At 35.2% G+C, this 16,621-nt stretch overlaps 1 protein-coding gene across 4 annotated transcripts in view; it reads right to left on the bottom strand.

The window, feature by feature from the left end:
- The window catches only part of bbg (big bang), a 141,210-nt gene that overhangs the window by 58,985 nt on the left and 65,604 nt on the right, over window positions 1-16,621 (bottom strand). The gene's annotated exons all lie outside the window — the stretch shown is intronic.

Here is a 16,621-nt window from a genome sequence, read left to right as displayed (position 1 = left end):
GACTCTAAGTGCCAGATACTACTACTAAGCCTAGTTAGAAGCGTTTTATATTATACCCTGCAATCTGCATAGGGTAAAAAGGGCATATTAACAATCAGTTAAAGAACTTAACCAAGTTCTTCTTTCACTTTGTATGGGCAAAATGCTATAAAATCAACAAAATTTTTAATTCAACTAAACTGGATTTGCTTCCTCTTCCCATCCCAATAATAAGTGATAAAAGGTTTATATACTTCTTTGGGATTTAGATACAAATGAACTACCCCCATAAGTAGGCCATAGTATTGCAACCATGTCTTTGATTCTTGCCAGGACAAATGAAAGCTGCCTTTACCTAAGAAAAGGTACCTCAAAGTCGACACTTTGATTAAATGGAAAGGAATTTTCTTGTTTTTTTTTTTTTTTTTTGTTGTTAGTTGGCCCAAAGCTTGGCCTCTCTTGATTGTGTCAGTGCGATAACGAGCGGAAAACTCTCTGCCCATGCTAACGCCTCTCGACTCCCCCTTTGTCGCACGCCCCTTTTTTTCTTCACAGTTTTCTGGCGTGTGAAAGCGCAAATTCTGATTATAAACCCAGAGAGACCAGAACTGACTAGCTCAACTGTAATTTATAGACTCCAAAAGCAAGGCAGACGAACGGACCGACAGACAGACAGACAGGCAGACAGACAGACATGGACAGCACAGATGAATGGACAGACGGAAAACAGACTTAGTGCTTTTCGTTTTCACTACCACAAAAAAAAAAAAAAAAAAAAAAAACAAAAAAAAAACATTTTTTTTTTTTTTATTTTATGTGTTGCAGTTTTACTGCTGTTGTTGCCATGGCGTTATTGTTGTTGTTGTTGTTCTTATTTTCTCATGATAAATTTACTTGGTTTATCCTGCGGCTAACGGCATAAATTATGGTTCTTAGGCAATGCGCACTCTCCCCAGTCGTTGATAATGTTTGGCAAACACGAAAAAAAAGCCACAAAAAAAATAGAAATATGGAAATGGCCATGAAAACTGTTTAACGGAAATAAATTGGAATATGATTTTGTTTCGTATTTAATCACAATATTTTTATGATCACCCGAAGGCAATTTTTTTTTGAGCCTACTTCAAACTGAAATCCAAATGGTGGCAAGTGAATAGTTTTTTCTGAATTTTACTACACAAAAAAAAAAAAAAAAACGTAAAATGTGCAAATTTTTGACTCTAGCTATAATTTTTGAATATCATACCGTTAGCGGTACCGATTTAACTTAAGTAGTAAGAAATCGTAAAGGTTTTTCTTTATGACCAAAACATCAAATGGAAATTTGTTTTTGAATTTCGGCCTTTCAAGCAAATCAGTTAATTTTGTGAACCCAAGAAGACTTACCATGAACAGAGCAGCCATTAGAATGGGTAAGTATGATAAGTTGTAGATAAGAGCTAAAAATAGGTAAGTAGCTAATAAGTAGAAATGTGATAAATGGTTAACTGGCTAACAGAGATGGCCAAAAAGCCCTTAGACATGATGAAAATGTGTAAACAGCTCATAAAAATGTTGAGTAATTATTTGAATTGCCTTGCATTTTAGCATAAGCAAATCAATTAAGTCTCGTACAACGTTAAACAAATTCTCATTTGGTTTTTCGTTTGGGGTTTTTGTGTATCGAAATGATTTTTCTCACATTCACACTTTGTGAGTTTGCAATTGGTTGCGGTTTTTGCCCTTTCCAAAAACGAACAAAAAATCCTTTCGCTTAATTGTTTCCTTTGAAGCCAGAGAAGGCGAAGAGCCAAGTATAAACTAAAGTCAAAAGACAGACTCAAATGATGCCTCACAAATTGAACTGTGAAGGCGCGCCACACCTCCAATCTGAAATGGGCCATTAAAACAAATGCATCGTAACTAACTAAATAAAATGGAGTTTGTTCGCGCGCCCACAGAATATCAGAAATACCCCACTTCTCCTACCCCCCTCCCTCCCTCCCTCGAGTTCCCACCAATATCAAACAACAGACAACAAGAAAAAGCAAAAGAAAAACATATTTATGTATTTATAACATTTTGAGGAGCCTAGAGAGCATTTTCACAGTTGCCCCCTATCATCCTTTCACTCTGTCTTCTTGGTGGCTTTCAATATTTATTTGTATTTGTATTAATAGCAACGTGTTTATAACTTAATAATGGCTCAATAAAAAACCATAGCATATCCCAAAACCCAAACTAAAAACTAAATCCCAATCCAACTCCAAATCCAACATCGTATGCAACAACAAAAACTTTCCTTTCCTTTCCTGCTGCAGGCTCTCTCTCTGTCTCCCTCCCCCTTCTCTCCATCTCTCTCCCTCTCTCTCTCTCTCTCTTACCACTGCACAGTAGTCGCCATCGTGTCCAAGTCATGTCTCTGCTGCTGCTGCTGCTGCTGTTGCTATTTTTTTTGCGCTGATTTTCTTCTTTTCCATTCGGACAAGTTAAACGTGAGCGGAGGTTTTGGAGCCTCGACCACGGTTTAGAAAGGCTAATGGGGCGTTTAGTTTTTTTTTATTTTTCGTCTTTTTGGCAAGTTAATCAAATGAATTATTATTACAATAAATAAGCTATACTTTTTTCTGTTTCATTTTTGCTGTTATTTGACAGTATGGTTGTTAGTTAAATGGCATATCAACTGCTAAATGATTGGAAAACCAATTGAGATAGCTGTCAATTTTATAAATATTTGCGCCTTTAGGGGGCCGAAAACCTTCAATGGGAAGGAAATCTGTGTCATTAGGTGGGAATTTTTTTGGTTTTTTTTTTTGGTTTTTGAAGGGAAAAAATAATTATGTTTGGATGCGCTTTGGGTTAGTTTTAACTCGCAGCATTTAATTTGATTCGATTTCACATCGTGACTATATATAAAATGGCTTCAAAACCTCTTTTATTACATTAACATATACATACATATGTAGATTAATAAAGGTTATCGGGCATAGAGATGGTTAAAACATTGCATTAATCGATTATTGAGTCATATGATTAATGGAAGGTATGCTCGATTTTTTACCACGGTTAATCGAAAAAATAGAAAAAATATCGATCAGTCAAACGATTTCTTTCAATTGAATTCAGTTTTATATACTTTAAAATTTTTTTTATCAGATTTCAAATACTTTGTTCTAACAACTCGTTCAATCGCATAAAGTGAGTTGTCAGACCTTTCCGAATAACTCGTTTTGTCTTTCAAATATGTATGTTTACCCAATCCTCTACGCCATATTAAGAAACTATATCGACAAGCTAAGAATCGTAAAAAGTATTGGACAAAGGTTCATAACTTTAAAAAAGTTTAACTATTTCACTTCAACTATTCACAATTGACTAAAATAAGACATAAGGATCTTGAAAATTGATTGTGACATTGTTCGATACATTCGAATTGTAAACTTGAGCAAAATAATCGAAATAATCGTGCATAAAAAGTTCGTTTTAGTTTTTTTACGTAAAGCCATCATATAAATTGACTTTCTTAGGTTTAAATTTTCATTTTTTTTTTTAATTAAGCAAACAAAATCTGATATATAAAAGTTTTCTTGAAATATTTTGAATCTATCTATATATAATGTGCGAAATAATGATTCAAAACTTCATTCAACTTGGGAAAGGTCCTTAAAGAATCTGCTAATAACTATTAAATTTAAAAAAAAATCTTAAAGGAAAACAAGTGAATGGCCAATAAGCTTCTTCTACGCCTTCGCAGTTTGGGTTGGGACTTTTAAATAAATCATTTTTCTAGGCAATTCTATAAATCTTATCTCAAATTTCACTTCCTTTTTGCTGACTTCCATCAATCCACACCCGCAAACTTCCAAACGTTCAACTTTCCATATGCATTAAGCCTTAATCTCTGAGCCTTTCTAAAACACACCCAAAAATAAAAAAAAAGGAGGAAAAAAAAAAGCAAATACAACATATAAATATGTAAAACGAGAAAAGTATTATACACATCATTACACGGAAGACGAGGAGCCGAGAAGGAGATTTGGCCAAACCATGTTCAAATTTATTGTTATTTGTTTACGACAGACCAAAGCAAAGCGAAGCAAAACCAAACCAAACCAAATCGACCGACTACTGTCCATAATTTCTAAACAAATCGTCCGCTCAGCTGTCACACTAATCTTTACCCTTACCATATTTCTATGAAGATGAGGTAGAGGGATGAGGGATGAGGGAAAGACAGCTGGGAGGAAATCGAATGGAGTAATACAGAATTTGCATATGGACCAGGGAGCTGGGATAGGTTGGGTTTCATATTGGCTGTTGGTCAGTGAAGCGCAGAAGTCAGGAAAACACACCTAAAAACAAAACAAAAAATGTATACACAATTGTGGGAAAAAAACAATCTTCGTCTAGTGTGTGTATGTGTGTGTGTGTGTGTGAGAGTTTGTATTTACTTATTAACAAGTTTCAAAATTGTTTTTACCACATTTGGTTAATGCCATTTATTGGCTTTAGGTTTATTGTGTGTGTGTGTGTGGGCTGTCGTCACGCCCACCCTTCTGTCGAGCCACTGCAATTTGACAGCAACTGGACTGCATCCAAAAGGCAAGTCCAAAAATGGTGCCCACTCTTGAGTCATGTAAGTTTCCTACTACCCATATGATTCAAATGTCAGTTGGTTGTTGGTGTTTTTTCTTTGCTTCTCTAATTTGTTATTACCTTCCTATATGTAGGTATACATATACATACATGTATGTATATATAGTTCCCCCTTCCTCTGCTTTTTATTTACTTCTAAAAGTTCTAATTGTTTTTTAGAGGTTACTGGGTGAAGTAAAGTGAGTTGAGCTGAGGTGAGATTGTGTGAGGTGAAGTGAGGTGAGGTGCCTAACACAAAAGCAATTAATCCCGCTAATTGCTGAAAAGCTTTAGCCATAAGCCGACATCGGACTTAATTTGTCCGACTTTTGGCCAAAAAGGTTAACCAGTCAGTTGCTTTACGGTAATTAAAAGATGAAGATAAACATTAATTGAATTGATTTTGTCATACTGATACTCATTAGATAAGTCTAGTTATCGTTTTGCCTTAAGTTAAATGGAGTCTTTTCCTCTTTTTATATATTAACTATGTTAATTTTCGTTGAATTCTTTTCTCTTTCTTTAGCACTTACCGCACAAAAACACACATAGTTGAGAGTGTGTGTGTGTCAAAAATATTGCATGAATGTTATAAATAATAATCAATCATCATCATATTAATGCTTACCTGTAAAAGAGATGGAGAAGAGAAGAAGAAATGAATTAAGGAATGAGTCAAAAATTTGTTATTAAAATCAAATTTCATGTCAACAAATATAATGGAAATTGAAAGTGCTCTTTGTCTGTCTACATATCTGTCTGGATGTGTGTGTGTGTGTCTTTAATGGTTAAACAAATACTTATAAATATACCTATAAAATTGCTATGATAATTTCAAATGTGCGAAATGAAAGATTGAATTGAATGAATGGGGAAAACAACAACAAACAAGACATTTTGACACCCGCTTGATTTCCTTCAACAAATGATTGAAGATGTTTGCATTTCAATTGTATTGTAGTAGTAAATGCTCGAACAACCGAATGAAGCCTCAGGGTTAAGCCAAAAAAAAAAAAACTAAACAAATATGCGGGTCAATCAAAAAATTATGCAAGCATTTTTGGCAAAAAAAAAAAACTTTGCATTAGGTTTAGGGGAAGGAGAATGAACAAAGGTGCTGGTGGTGCGGTTTGAGGTGGAAAAATGAGTTGGACCATGAGCATAAGGAGGATGACGAGGAAAAGGAGACGGAGGAGAAGGTGGAGGCAAAGGTGCTCATTAATTTCATAAACATAAACGCAGAGAAAGAAATGCAACAATGAAACCGAAACCTATACTTAAAAATAGCTAACTCTTTTGCTTGCTCTTCGTCTTTGGCCGCCTTGCTGCCTGCTGCTCCTCCATCATAGACATTTGGCACACCTCTCAGTCATTTGGGTTTGCTTTTAGATTAGGGAGGTGGGTTTAGGGGGTTGCGAATTTGCTACAGAGAGGTGGGGAAGAAGGAAGGGTACCCAATGTGATGCAGCCTTGGCTGAGGCGTGTGTGATGATGATTATGGCCTAATGGTGGAGAGCCACAGCCTGTTGGCATGCTCAGATAACAGCAGCAGCAGCAGCAGCAACAACAACAGCAACAACGGCAACATGTATACAATATTCAAGAGGTAGACGACTCTGTCGATGGTTTTTACCTTTGCTTTGCCTCCAGTTGTTGTTGCTGTTGCCGCCGCGTTTGAAGCAGCGCGTAAAAAATGGCAAATAATTTTTGCGCTCTGGCTGATTAGTTGGTATGCGCCTAGGCACAAATATGAAACCAAATTGCACTCAGGGGATGATGATGATCATGATGATGATGATAATGCACTTGAAGAAAAACCAGAGGACTCAGTCTACATATGGCCCACCTTTCACCCCACCTTTCCCTCACTAGTCTTGAAAATTCTTTTTAAAATCAATATCTCTTAATTGAAACTGAAAATTGGGCCTTTGTACTGAAAAAGACTAGTAAATATAACTAACTAATAATGGAAAAATAAACTCAAATTTAGTTAAGGATTAAGAGAATTCTTTTTCGGAAGGAGATTCCATGAAAATGTACTAAAAAGTCTTAACTAAAAATCAACTCTAACCCATTTTTGGCCGTTGTTCGACTTTTCGAACGGCAAATTTAGAAATCCTTAAAGAAGTTTTAAGATTTTTACAGAAAAGCGAATATTTCAAAATGAAGTATTTTATTAGCTTCAAGGAAAATAACTTTCCTCTGGATAGATTAGCTGAAATTTCCTTTTGCGCGACAGAAAATGTGTTAAGTCAATAGCAGATTAAAGTCAATGTGTTTTCTTTTTGGTTTTCTTAACAGCTTCAATTGCCTTAAATTCTTCTTCTTTTAACTTTTTGATATATAAACATAGTTAAGGATATATTTTTGTGGTCTAGTTCATTCATTTGCACTATCTTTCAATCAATGCATTCAATTTGGTTTTCATTCTTTCCTTGAGAACAAATGTTCCTTCCCATATACATACATATATTCCTGGCCGTTGTGTGTCTCTTTTGTGTATTGTGGTCTTTTGACTAAGTAGATCGACTTCTTCTTCTTTATAGATTTCTTTAGTTCTCTCTATCTCTTTTATTATTTGTTTGTGACGCTGACAAATTGTTTTTTGCCTTATGCAGAGCTTTTGTTGTTGCTGTTGTTGTTGTTGTTGTTGTATTGTAACAAATGAGATGCCCAAACACGCCCAAACACAAAAGGCCCCCAACAAGAATATGTAACTTTTCATTGTATCTGTGTTTGTGTGTGCAACTATGTATGTGTGTGTGTGTGTAGCTGCACTCAAGGTCGTTTCATTACTCAGCGGCGTCCTTGGATAATTACACACACGCCAACAAAAGCAAAGACGAAGAGACCGAGACCGAGACCAAGACCGAGACTGACTCTGAGACTAAGACCCAGACCACAGCCACATAATAATAATAACCAAAGAAAAGAAGGAGGGGGGAAGCGATCACAAGAGTTTTGGTGGTGGGGGGAAGGGGCAACTAGGGGCTCGAGTCTAGAAGGAGAAGAAGAAGAAGTCTTAAGCTTCGTTTTTCAATTTTAACCGTCATAAAAAGAATTCCTTAACTCTATCCTAGGAGTGTGGACCAAAAGTTACCCTAGACAACAGAATAAAATTAATTTATTCACTAGCGCCATCTGGCGTTTAGGTTAGTAAATGTTTATTTCTCAATACAGTTTCAAATTGCTATCTAAACAATATGTTCTATGTAGATTTTGTCTAAAACAGAATTACCTTGGCATTAATATACCCCTTTTTGATTTTCATGGATGTTAGGTAGAACAGAGAAGCAAAAAAAAAAAAAATATGGTTAACAACGCGAGAGAGAGAAAGAAAGAGAGAGAGAGAGAAAGAGCGAGATCCCGAAATGACTCTCAGTGGTCCGGTCCGTCCACGCAGCAGCAATCTGATCTTTTCTCTCTCTCTGTTTCTCTCTCTTTCTTTCTCTGTCTTAAGCATTTTCTGCAACATTACTTCCTTTTAAGCTTCTAATCGCTGAGCTGCTGACTCAACTTGTACCTCCACTTCCAACCTTCCACTTCGTTCCCACTTCCCAACCTTCTCCTTCTCACATTTCCCCCATCTGTAGCCTCTGTAGCCGCTGCTGCTGCTTCTGGTGCTTATTCGTGCGAAAGTCCGTCCTGTTCCAGGTTTAGAACAGAGAATACTTTGCGTTCGTTTCTAGTTTTGTGGCTTGGACCACGGGGGTTCAATGCACCACCACCGTTTTGTGGTGCTCTCTAGAAGAGAAGCGAGCTCCACATGCATTTTACTTGGCCGTTGGCATTTTATGCAATTTTTTATTTGCCTTTATCTTGAACTGAGCAAGCCCAAAGAGTCTCTAGATTTCGTTGATGATCTTGTAACATTTAATAACTTTTTCCGAAAATTGAAGAATTTTAAGCCACTTGAATGGAGTAAGTCGTATTCTCTTATACAGAAATGATCATGGATATGTTTTATATTAGAAAATTGGGCAATATTATGATTTTTAAGTGATCTTAAGTATAAACCTGAGAAACGTGTCCTTAGTTTCGATTTTCTTTTTTTTATATAGAACAAGTCAAAGTTAAAATATTTGTACTCTCTTATACAAGAAAAGTTTCCATTATCGAATTGGCAGCTGTACACTATATACATACATATGTATATATATTTATATATATTTTTGTTTTTCTTCTTCCTAGCTGCCATTGTTACGATAACAATAAAATGTGGGTGGGTGGCTTGAACTTGGACCTCTCTTTTGCCATTGTCCATGAGGATGGGATGCCCCACAATTATTGTGGCCAGACGAATTACTTTCAAAAAAACTTGAAATCCCAGCACCACCAACAACTACAACTACAACAATCAACCAACCAACCAACCATCTGCTCAATATATACACTGCAAAAACTTGAACTGAGAACCAAGAATTGAGAATTGAGAGAGGGACAGAGCTGACCAAAGCAAAACGAGCCAAGAAGTGGGAGAAACACCAACAACAAACCAATAAAGGAAGCACACCAGATACACTTGAAAGGAAGGGGAAGAGATCAATGTAGGATAGAAAGGGATGGCATGGAAAATGGGGGATGGCATAACAGCGGTTGGGGCTAGTGTGACCGGAGGGGGAGATGGGGGGGGGTTTAGAAGTGGTAGCATTACTCAAGCGTAGTAAACGCCAATAGGCAGCTGGCTTTTTGGCCAAACTGCAGTTTTATGTCGCCGGAAGCAAACGAAAAAAAAAAAAAAAAAACCAAAACAAAACACAAAGCATTCGTTAGGAGAGTCAGAAAGTTCTGTTCTTACGTGGGTTCTGTTTTTTTTTTTCGCATTTATTTATAGAATTTTTGCATTTTTTATTTGATGACTTCCTTTAATGTTTTCCTTTTGTTTGGTAATAGGTAAACAAAGCCATAATTTCAATAGAATTTCATTTTATATTTATTTTCGAAAATGCCATTGGACATGGTGGTCAAGGAAATGAAATGGGATATGGTAAAGGTATTTCTAAAATGAGGTCAAGTCGAATCGGAAAGCAGAAAGTGCTCAATTCAGTTTACACTTTAAAATAGTTTCAACAATACTCTCCCAATATATAGAATTCTCCTTGCCGTAAAAAGGGATAGAGAAAGTATTGTCTTATTGAATCCTTTTCCTTTCTGATGATTAGTCTATAGAGTCTATAGCATTATACTCTTACATGTCTGATGATTATATATAGATCATTTTCAAGGCCTTTGCTTTGAAATTGCTTTTAGATGACGACACCTTGGTTTGGCTTAGATTTTGACTTTAAACAAAGAAAAGTGCTTGATTTTTTAAACTAATTATACAAATTCTAGCTAAGGGCAAAAACAAAAAGGAAAGAAAGAAAAGGCAAACACAGAGAGTCGCGCGTTCATCATCTGCACAAGTCTTCTTCTTCAAGCCTTTCCCTTTATCCGATTTAATTATACCCATTTTGCACAGCTTCAGCCACCACAACAACAACAACAACAGCAAATTTCCAAATAAATCACTCAATCAAAAAAATAAAAAAATAAAATGCTAGGCGACTACATGACAGGACAGTTTCCCACAAATCGCTCAAAGCCACGAAGGTACGTATGGACCAAGATGGCCAGGTGGAAGACAACGAGGAGGTGAAGGAGCATCGGGAGAACCCAAACCTAGATAGACCACATAAATACATCAAATGTCAAAAAATAAAAATACGAACAACAAAAAAAAAAAAAAAAGTAGTAAAAAAAAAAATGAACTTAGCCTGCCGGCAGATGAAACCCAGCATGCACCAGAGAGCAGAGAGGAGAAGAGTTGCCTCAAGAGACAAGAAGAGCGAGGGGGAACTCAACTCTCGTAGTCTGATGTAGCCCGAAAGGGGGCTGGCCATATTAAATAGCAAATAATAAATTAATATGCCGTAAGTTAATAATTACAAGTTGAAGATGTAACAGATTGTGCCGAGATTGCGGCTACTGTATCTATATATACATATGTATGTATGTATGTTTGTGGTGGCTACATAGAAATCGTACTTCAATTGTGGTTATCTGCTCCTGGCACATCTCTTTCTCTTCTATCCTCAAAAGGAATCTTATTAAAGGCAGGAAGCTAAATAAAGCGAATGTGTGTGTGTGTGTGTGTTTGTGTTTGTAATGTGAATGCCAAGGGAATTCGATTGGTTGCATTCCACTAAAAAAGCTAAAGGGAGATGACTTTGTCTCTCTGTCTATACTCTTTGGCTAAAATAGTTTTCATAATTTCCGTCAATCATTTATTTTTAAAGACAATTTATACAACATATATTTCTCTTTCAATGCATTGGCCAGGTGATAGTAAAGTATCTAAAGAAAAGTTTTTGGCCCAAGCACTTTTCATAACGAAAGAGTTCAGTTATTTTTCATCACTTTTCTTAATGAATGACTTTAACAATGCATATTTTCTATTTTCTTAATGGAAAAGAACGCTTTAATATGGGAATTTTCTTTTATACATTTATGTATATATTTATGTCGATTATTTTGAAATATTTTGTGTTTCTGATTTAAAATTTAAAAGTAATTGAGCAGAAGATTCAAGTAAAATTTCTCAAAAATGTCAGCAAAAAAATGCATTAGAAGACAAATAGAGGAAAATAAGAAGAAACCAGCTGCAAAACTCTTTGGATGAGGCACTTTGCATCACTTTATTTCATCTCTCTCTCTCTCTCTCTCTCTGTCTCTTACTCTCCTTTATCTATCTCACTTTTTTCTATGTCTTGCCACTTGGCACCATTGTATTTCGTTTCCCTTTTTTTTTTCCTTTCCTTTCTTTCTTGAGTTTATTCCTTTTGTTTGCTAAAATGCAATGGGAAACTCAACCAATCTTGTCATGCCTTTTGCCATTTGTCAACATTTGGTTTTGGATATCAAATATCTGTGGGAGACCGACCGTCTGCTTTTGGTAACTATGACAAATTTCTGGTAATCAGAAAAATAACAACAACAACAGAAATAACAGCAGCAGCAGAAGTAGCATCTTCATTATATGGCCTCTCTATATAAGAGATTTTTGGTATGGGTAAGTTTCATCCATCAGTTTGGGATTAGATACGCGATTTTAATACTAAATTTCTGTTCAGTAAATAATTGTTTCACTTGCCGATAGCTAAACTGTTATTATTCCCCTATGTTATAGTAGTTATAAAATGCTTTCCACCTGTTGAACATCTGCTCTTCATTTTAAGATATGCCGGTGTTAGAATAATTCTACCATTAATTCCAATATTCATGTGTACATACATATGTATATAGGGAAAGCATAAAACGAAATTAAACAGCATTAAATAGAGTCATTAAAAGTAGTTTGAAGAATTTTACACCAGAAGAAAAGAAAGTCCAAGAGATGCAACATGATGTATGTACATATGTATGCATCTTCTGCAGCTCCTCTCCTCCCCCAAGACATAAAGTAAATGAAGATCTTAATTCAGATCAGGAAGGAAATCAAGAGTCGTTATAATTGATTAACTGCAACAGACGGACAACAGCCGCAACAGAAGTGAACAGATGAAAGAGAAGAAAAGACGAAGTGCCATAAAATGCAGAAACGAGAGGGACGCAAAACAGAAGAAACAGGAAGACTTCTTTTTAGGCAGTCACGCATGCCATGCCAGAGAATGGGGGAGAGAAAGAAAGAAGGAAAGAAAAAAAAAACGCGATGATTTTGAATGTGACTTCAACTACACCTATTTTCGGATGATTCTGAATCTAGACTCAAGACCAGAAAGGGAAAACAACAACCGTTCCAAACGTTGCCATCGTTAGAGTATTACGGTAAATATACCCATACCCATAGCCATTTCATCCACAGCTCCATTGCAGCAGCGGCAGCAGCAGCAGCAATCTTCATCACTCCAGCAACTCCATCTCTGTTTGGGTTCTTCCTCTTGTGATTAGATTAGAATTGCTCGATACTTAGTTAGTTTGGCTTGCATTAAGATAACTTCTTTTGCCGGCGGACTGAGGTCATAAAAATAGACACCAAATACAAAAGAGAGGAAAGCAACAGCAACAACAACAGCAAAAAAAAAAAAAAAAACTTGTTGATGAGGGCGACTCTGACTGATGCGTGCAACTTGGCCATAAAAGTGCAACAATAACAACAACAACACCGACAACAACAACATCTGCCAGCCGTGGAAATAATTTAGCTGACACAAGACCAAAGACCAAGTCCAGTCAAGTGTCCAGTCCAAGACGACCACGACGTCGACGTCGTCTTAAGGAAATGCATTAAATGGGGAGACTTGCAACTTGCACCCATGTACTAAGATATCGAGAGAAAGACACACAGAGAGACACACGGAGAGAGAGAGAGAGACAGACAAGAGGGCCGCCACATACAAGTTTGTAACTTTACAGTTAGAATAACTTGACGTTTTGCTACTAAGTAAGCTTGCAACATAGAGAGAAAGGGGGAGAGGACATGCGGAGCCTGACAGACAGACAAGCTACTGGGCATGGCCAAAGAAGGTGTCAATAAAATGAAGAATCGATTTTCAATTTGATTTCATACACCAACATATAATTCAAAGAACTAAAACTGAGTTTTGCCAACTAACAAAATATTCATACAAACAGCCAAATTACGCATACGCCACGATGTACATACAATGTTTACTTTGAACACAATTTATTCTATTGATAGCCAAAGACAATTTCGTAAAATACATCATTGAATTAGGATTTACTTTTCAAACTCTTCTGGCAATAGCTTATCGAAATTAATGATTTATAGAGACGAAATTATGTTGAAAATAATCAACTGGATCTTCTAACTGTTGCAAAATACCCCACTGACTGGCTCCTTTCAGTCAAATAGTGGACACTGACTACAATGAAAAAATATATTTAAGTAATTTTGTTTACTACAAAAACATTAGTTCAAAAATTGCCATAATAACTCAAATTTTATTGATCCTTTTTAAACTTTATGTATTTAGAGGTATAATAATCGATTCAAAATTCTTACAAATTTAAATAAATATTATTTAAGAAATCATTTAAACTTAAACATATATGTATATAAAAAGACTTGAGAAACATACAATCTCATGATACTTACAAATTATGGCGTTTTATGAAGTTCTACTTATTGTGGCTTAACTGTAGTGTGTTAATAAATGAATAGTTAATAAATAAGTGTAATCTAATAAGTTAATTCATTGGAGGAGAGGTAAAAATTATTGAAAAAGGAAAAGACCGACCCTTACACGGAAATCTGTATCCTAGAAGCTAAGCCCCAAAGTAGTAAAAAACTTGAAATTGACAAGAAAAATTAATAAGGTGTAAATCATATGTTATCAATACATATATAAAACAAAAACAATTTAGATCAAAAACAAGAAAAAGATCTGTTGGAAATTGCAATATATGTATGTATATGTATAGAAAAACCGAAAAGAAATACTTTGTCTATTGCTCATTTCTAGTCGATTCTACTAACAATAAGATAACCTTATTACTTATTGATAAAAATCTAAGTAAGAGTGTTTAGACCTTTTTAAATGACTCGTGGTCAAATCTGTTTGATCCTCACCCACCTGTACCGCTCTCTCTTATTGGTAAAGTGAGTTAAAGGTCTCTCACTAGACATTTGATTTAGTTCCTAGAAACTTAATTAGGCCAACGTTTAGAAAGGTAAATGAATATTGAACTCAAGTCGACTTGCATTTCCCAGAAATGGATTTCTCTATCCTCCTAACTACATACATAAGTTGCATCTCCTGTCTCTCTCCTCTGTGACCAGAAATAGCAATTTAATCCATATACATATTTTATATACCATGTGAGAATGTATGCCAATCTTATAGGCAAATGCCGACAACATCGTTGCCAACATGGCCATATTTTTATGCATTTCAATAATAAATCTTTTTTGGCCAATTGGCCAAGTGCTCTGTGAAGACAGGCGACCATCGAGACTACTACTGAGACAACATTGTTTGGCTTGGAAAAAGCATGGCGAAAGGCTTAGAGATGAAGAAGAAGAAGAGGTAAAAAAAAGAAAATAAACCTAAAATCCGTCCATGACCTTCTTTGGGTTCTCTTTGCTAATAATGAAAGATTTTTTTTTCTTGGGCACGACTTTGAACTTGGACGAGGGACAATTTGGCATGCAAAACTCTAAACTGAAACTCCAACTTCAAGATCTAGCTCTAGCTTTAGCTCTAGCTTTAGCTCTAGCTCCAGCTGTAACTTGACTGACTGACTGACTTGGACTCCATCTGCACTCTCTAAATGAAATTATATGCTGGCCAGGCACGAATCTTAAATTGACACGCTTCCAGAAAAGCAAAAAACCAAAAAACACAAATAAAATCAAAGCGACCAAAGTCGAAAAATGGAAAAAGGTTTTTCTTTCCCTTTTTTTTTTTTTTTTTTTTTTGTTATTTGTCGTTGGTTTCTAGGGAGAATTGAAATAGAAAGAAGATGCCTTTCTAGGTCGACCGATTAGTGGTTGCAAATATACAGTTTTTTTTTTTTTTTTCTTTTCTTTGTTTGGTCTTGGTTTTAGTTTCTTGTTTTATAATCAAAAGTAAAATGATAGCCACTTCGTGTTTTTGGTTTTTAGTTTTGGCAAAAGGATGACCCAATTGTGTGAGGTTTTCATTTTTGATAGTTTTATTATTCTCTTTGGACTTTTATTTATGTTTTGTTTTGTTTTTTTTTTTTTTTGTTTTTGTGGTATAGAAAGTAAAGGAAGATGTGACTTTTTGGTAGGGTGTATATAGAGGGACGGCTGAGGGGCTGGTAAATGGCATTTTTCTTTTGTGGTTTTCGTAAGAGAAAGGTCCGAATTAAATCTAAAATGGAGAATGTCCAAGTAAAATAAAATACAAAAGTTTCTTTCAATGTTTTCGAAGAAAAAAACTGTTATCAAATATTCAAATATTTTTTTAACTAAATAATTTAAACTCATTAGCTTGAGTGAAAAAGATTTCATTTTTTTTTTTTTTTTTGAATTGGATTTAAATGAAAAAAATTGCAATTTCTTTGGGTGTATTTATTGTATTAACAAAGTAAGAAATTCTAGATTCAAGTTGAATTTGAAAGGTTCTTAAAGGAAATATGAATTATGGCCTATGGCATACCATAAGAGGCATATGGTAACCTATTACATATTCCTAGGTTCGCCTTCTTTCAGTTAAATTAAACAGAACAATGTATATATCGATCCACTAACTTGGGCATAGTTATTGTATCTCTAGGTGTTAATCGAAACCAATATAAACTGTACTATACGTAATCCGTTTATCAGATATTAGTCTTCAAGATTAATATTAGTCAATAGAATCAACCAAGTTTAGCATCAAACATTAGAAAGAAACTTTTGATTGCTTTTTCTTGTTATCTTAACGCAATTAATCGCGCAATATATATATTTACTTAAATTTTTGGAATTTTCACTTGAATTTCTTTGGTGGAAAAGGCTAAAGATACAATATCCAATAAAACTTTCAAGTAACAATTGAAAATGAATTTGTGTCAAGTTTCTATTGAGGATAAAGCCAATGCAAAACAATAAAGATAAAAGACAAAAACTTCAAGTTCAAAAGAAGTTTTCCATTTCGATCTGAATGAAATGAATGGTAAGATCTTGTTATGTAAGTCATTTGATATTACCTAATTACCCTTATACAAAGTCAGGGCATAAAGATACATTTGTATCTTTTTGAAAGCACACACACACACAGTCGTACACACACACGCACACACAGTCCATGTTGTTAATCACCTTAACAATTACCTCATCGATGTCTAACCGCATTTTATCACCTACAGATGAATCCATGCGGAATGTTAACCACAAAAGCCAAACATTTATTCCATTGTTACCACAGAAATTGAAAATACTTTACAAAATTTTACAATTGCAATAAAATTTTCCTCAATGAGTCAGATCACTTGGCCAAACACACAGACACATCAAAAGGGTGATTGTGTGTGTGCGAAAAGTATTGATTACTTTGCGGTTAGAGCAATTAACAGCATA

Source organism: Drosophila tropicalis, unplaced genomic scaffold (genome assembly GCF_018151085.1).
Source record: "Drosophila tropicalis isolate 14030-0801.00 unplaced genomic scaffold, ASM1815108v1 contig_805, whole genome shotgun sequence".
Classification (NCBI taxonomy): Eukaryota; Metazoa; Arthropoda; class Insecta; order Diptera; family Drosophilidae; genus Drosophila; species Drosophila tropicalis.
This window is presented reverse-complemented; position numbering and strand designations above follow the sequence as displayed.